At 34.2% G+C, this 5,883-nt stretch overlaps 1 pseudogene; it reads left to right on the forward strand.

Annotated features, from left to right (window-relative positions):
- Positions 1–499: 499 nt before the first annotated feature.
- Positions 500–2,308, forward strand: LOC105519586 (annotated as a pseudogene).
- The last annotated feature ends 3,575 nt before the right edge of the window (positions 2,309–5,883 follow it).

The raw sequence follows: 5,883 nt of genomic DNA on the forward strand, positions 1-5,883 counted from the left end.
AAATAAATAAAAATAAATAAATAAGTAAATAATAAACCTCTGAGCTGGGTTGGGAGTAATTGTTTTCTAAAATAAATAAAAGCTTGGAAGGAGGCGCAGCCAGCGCAAGGTCCTGCATCCCATTGCACTTTTCCTGACTCTTCAATGTTGTGAGAGGTGAGCTAGGACACCCAGCAGCACCTCACTGCCACTTGTGATGGCTGTGGAGGTTTTAATATCCTGTCATTTATGCTAAACAACCCTGTGTCTAGCTGATCTGTGTCTAGCTGATGATGATGACGATAGTTAATATTAATTATTTGTGTTCCATAAACCAAGCAGTGTGCTAAATATTTTATGTATTATCTCACTTAATCCTCAGGGGAAAACGTAAGAAGAGATGCCCGCATAAAAGAACGACAACAGCTGGACTACATGTTTCACTGCTGAACTAATTCCTCAGGAATCCTGGCTATAGAGATTGCCATGAGAGACTGGCAATCTCTATAGTCAGTTACAAATGGCTGTTACAAAGCCAGGTCAGTCTTCACAAAGCAAAACTATCTATAAGTATAGCTCAGAAGCAAAGAATCACCATCAAGTTTATACTTCAAGGAAGTGCCATGTTTCTCAATAACTTTGTTTAAAAATGTGCACATTTTTTGTTGGTGCCTTCTGCATAAAAGGTAATATTTTACAGATTATTTCTATCTTTATAGAGAATTGACTACTTTTGGCTTTCCTCAATTATGTGAAGGATCCAAAGGTAAAGAGATAGAGAAAATTAAATATAGCAGCTCTTTTAAATTATATGAATGAACTAATACTACTTCAGTAGAAGAACCTTGTAGCTCAGGAAACACAGAACCTGAAACTGGGAGGTGACATGAACCACCTACAGAACTGCTACATGAAACGTATGAAACTGGAAACCTCCAAGAAGGAAATGATTGAGCTTCAGGAAAGAGACAGTTACAATGAAAGAACAGGAATTTGTATCAGCTATTGAAAAATGAGAAAGATGAGGTACAGAAATTACAAAATATGATTGCAAATTGAGCTCTTCAGTATTATAATGATATAGAGAGAAATGAGTACGATTATAACAAACTGAGGGAACATCTACATCAACTTTTTATGAACAAAAAATAATTAAAAATAGCTTTAGACATTTTAAATAATGTGGGGAGAGCTGATGGAAAAAGAGGCCTCTGGAAAACTGGTAAGACAGAAGTCAGGAATTAGATGAAATGTATAAAATTATCTTGAATCATTATGAATATTGTCACAAAAAATTTCTAATGGAAAATGCTGATAACGAAAAAGTTTCTTCATCAAATGGAAAAGGAAATGGTTTTTCATCTTTTTCCTCAAAAGAAAGCTAGAGAAAGAGAAGATGGTAATACAGGAACTGTCATCTCAGATCCTGAAGAAGATGCTGGAGAAATGAGCAGAGACAGTATCTGGGACCTTTCCTGTGAAACTGAGAGAACAGCCTCCAAAGAGCATCAGAAAACAATGGGGAATTTTGAAAAGTTACAGAGAAAAACTTGGTAGCCACATTTCAAAGGTACACTTAGAAAATTTAATGATGAAGATTTAATCTCAAAACAAGACCATGAACAGGAAGCTGAAAAACTCAAATTAGAAATTCAGAAATGTAAAGAAATGATTAAAACTCAGCAGCAACTTTTACAGCAACACCTCACTGCTGCTTGTGATGGTGACACCACTTCACTACTATGAGACTGTTATTTGGAAGAAAAGGAATGCCACAAAAAAGGGGCCCCTTTTTAAAGAGCAAAATAATAATTTTCAGAGAGAAAGACGAAGTTTTCCAGAAGCCGCTATTCACCTAGGTTTCGAAAGAAAGGTGCTTGAAAAAAAAAAAAAAAAGAGCCAGTTGGTTAAAGCAACATTTTTTAGATATGACTACCATTGACTACCAGAACTCAAAAAATGTTAAACTTTTCAGTGTCTTCTCAGGAAGTTCTGATCAGCACAATCTTACAGCACACTCCAGGCAATGGAAAGGAAACCTCAGAGTGTGCGTAATGGTCTCCAGTTTGCACGTCTAAACTTACTGAATGTCCTCTTGCTTCACCTTCTACTGAAGATTTCTTTTCAGATGCATTCCTGTGTATCTGAACATATTTCCATAAATATACTGAATATAACTCCTGAATAAACTGAACCAAATCATGTTGAAAGAAAATCTACAAACCAGAAATGAAGCATGACATCAAGACCTGCATCATAGGAAGATTATCATATTACATGCTCCCCGACCTACACAACTTCTCAAGAAGAAAAAGATGACTCACCTTAGACGTGGGGACTGGAATTTTTTTCATTAACCTATTCATCACATTTCACTTCTAAGTTGAAGTCAATTATATCTACTAATAGAAAAAAAAAAGAAATATAAAAACTGGGTAGCGTTTTTAATATAAGCCGAGCCTTGATATATAATCGCTCTGTAGATAATGAGAAGACACCACAGCTAAGGGGGAGGGTTACATGGTCAGGTCTTTGCTTAAAACTTAGCAGTATATTGGCTTTCAGGGGAGGACATTCAGAGGCAGGGAGACCTGTTACACCAAGGTGGCAGCAGAGAAGGTTTGAATATATCTACAGAGTAACCAGCAATTTAAATTTCTTGTGAAAAGCCATGTTTGCAAAAAACTTCTTTACCACAGCAGAACTTGATCCATTCTTGCAGCCCATGGTACTGAGGGTTTGAGGAGTAATGGACAGTCTTGTGGTCCCAGAAGTAGAACTCTCTGTGGAACGCTATACTCCTTCATGAAGAAAATAATCTTGGAATAGCCAAAATATTAATACTTTAGCACCCCTGTATATTCTGATTCATTGTCCAAAAAAAGCAATTTTAGCATCAATAGAGTCTATACCAGAGAGAATATTTTATTTACTAAATAATTACCAGTGAAAAATGTGTCTTTCCTTTTTCAACACTGAAGACATTTTGCAAAGGAAGGCCAGATATTTTGCAGAGTTCTAACACAATCTCACCAGTCATACTTTTGCTTTCTTACAGGATAAGAGAGAACATAAGAAAATAGGAAAATACCAAGCAATAAAAATCTAAGACATAAATAAATAATCCCTCTGAAAAGTGTCTTTATTTGGGCATTTCATATTCTGAGATCTAGACCTATGATGACTTACAAGCTTTGAGAAATAAAATATATATTCCTGCTTTATTTAGAAGCTGACACAGATAGCCACTATACTGAGGACTATTCAACTAATATGTGGATGTCATGGAAATAAATATAGGTAGTGATTGCATGTTTTTATAGATTGTAATTGGATATTTTTAGTCACAATTTAAAGGTAAGGAATAATAAAACAATATTTTCGTAACTTAGAATAAGAAATTGGAGTTAAACTTTCTATATATCGAGAAAACAGAATGTAAATGATCCAGGTTTCCTCCACCCAGCCATAGTTTCAAAGTCTGGGCAAATGATTTGTATGCCCACAGTGAGAACTCCTAAGGGCACTGCTAGTCATTAAATGACAATTCTTTAAAGTGTGTTCTGTAGTTAACTCAGTTTGAAAAATGATCGTACTTCATTTTCCTCTGGAGATTAACAACATACATTACACATTAAACTTTTTGAGAAATCATATAGGAGAAAGTCAATAAAAAATAAATTTTAACCTGTTTACATTTGCTTGATTAAGGTTTTTCAGATTTACTTGACAATGGAAACCTTTCGTCATGAAACATATTGCCCTCTTCAAGAAATTTGTGGAAAAATTGTGCCCTGGATCATTATCTTGAGACAAAATTGTGTCTTTTTTGTTTTAAAATATCTAATATTGTTTACATTTGTGGTATTGAACATGTAACAATGAATAAATGTGTTTCTCAAATATCTTATCAAAAATTGGTAAATGGTATAGTAAGCAATAGATCAATATTCTCTTACTGTTCTAATTAAATATTATCTTTTTGTTCTAATTCACATTCCTTCTTTTTTCTTTCTTCCTGATATTTTCAATTTTATGTTTTTTCCAAAAAAAAAAAAGGACTGCCAGTTTTCAGACACTGCAAGTCATAAAAAATTCAATTAGTTTTCAACAATAAAGTTATGCCTGATCACAGTGAAGATTTTAGAAGAAAAGTGATAGAAAATTGTCATTCATCTAAAAATGAATGACTAAATATTATAGAGTATCAGTGCTGAGTAAGATAAATTACTGCTATCTTAGTATTTACAACTTAATAAAAATAACAACAAATGCAGTTTAGATACAAATACATATATACAAACATAAATCCAAATACAGAGAGTTTTTAGTATTCTCAAAGTTATTTAATAAATTTCAGGTTTTATCATCATGGCTACTATAGGAAGTGTGCATGTATTACAAACTATAAAACCAAGGCTGAGGGATGTTATCTTACCTTGCTATTTTTCACTCATTAGGAGAGAAAATAGAGGTACATAAATAATTTATGTGACTATACTTAAAATGGTTGCCTGGAAAAATCCCAGTTTACCCCTGTTTTCTTGCCATAATAGTTAATGTAATTCCTTTTGATTGTCAGTGTGCCCAATTTAGACAATAATGCATGTAGTCAGCTATACATCAACAACTAAATTGTTACTCAGTGGAGTATAAGGTGAGAATCATTGCATATTACAAGGAGTGAATACGTTTTTCAAGCGATTTCTTTCTAATCCTCTAGTATATCAGAGAGCATGCTAACTGTGTTCTGTCAAAAACAAAATGTTCACGCTACGTCTATACTGGAAAAACATGGGACCCTCTAACTTGGGGTTAATCTGATTTAGAAGTGATTTTTACTGCTGAAATTCCTGATGAGATTGTGTGTGTATGTGTGTGTGTGTGTTGCTGTTCACATAACAGTCTTCTTCAAAGGCTAATCTGAAACTTCTCCATTTCATTAATGGAAAACATTAGATTATTTTAGCCTTCTCTTTTAAGAAGACACTATTGCAAAGTAACACAATTTCCTTGATAAATGACAACTTGATTTCAGATATTTTAGGTGTCTTTAGTTAAAACAAAAAGTTGGATAATTCTACATCTTCTCAGAGCATAAGGAACAATGTTTTGGAATGTTGCCTTGCTCTAAAATACCCTATGGATGTTAGCATTACAGAAAGAACATTCTCAAGGCAAGTTTAAATTTGTATCTATTACTTGTTGAAGGTGTCCAGGTTCTTGGTACCTTGGACAAAGAATTGGACAAAATGCAGAAACAAAGCAAGGAAAGAAGGAAGCAACAAAAGCAGAGATTTATTTAAAATGAAGGTACACTCCACAGAGTGGGAGCAGGTCTGAGCATAGGGGCTTAAGAGTCCATTACAGAATTTTCTGGGGTTTAAATACCCTCTAGAGATTTCCATTGTTTATGTGGTCTACATCCTATGTAAATGAAGAGGATGAAGTAAAGTTGTGAAGTTGCTTACTCGGTGTGAGCCCTACATAACTGGAGAGGATATTTTCTGTCATAGCTGAAGTGTTTTCATTTGATTTAGTACTAGAAAGTCAGCATGAGTAAGCCTTATGCTCCCTTACTCCAGACCCTCTTCTCCTGCCTCATAACTAGTAACAAAGTGAAGTGTTTTTATTTATTTAATTATTTGTGCTTTCTAGGAAAATGTTGAAGGATAACATATTTTTATGGGAAATTCTACACAACGTAACCATTAAGTTCTTAAGGGTTGACAGGTGGCCCTGTGAGTCATAATCAAGGTTCTGTTCACTCAAGATCAGATGCTACAAACTTGTTCAAATGCACTAGCTGGAGAGTGTGAAACAAAATGTATTTTAATAGGTAAAAAGTCATCTTAATAGATACAGGCAAACTGTAGAAAAAGAAGGTCTTAATCCGTCATCCCC

Source organism: Colobus angolensis, unplaced genomic scaffold, assembly GCF_000951035.1.
Source record: "Colobus angolensis palliatus isolate OR3802 unplaced genomic scaffold, Cang.pa_1.0 Scaffold353, whole genome shotgun sequence".
Classification (NCBI taxonomy): domain Eukaryota; kingdom Metazoa; phylum Chordata; class Mammalia; order Primates; family Cercopithecidae; genus Colobus; species Colobus angolensis.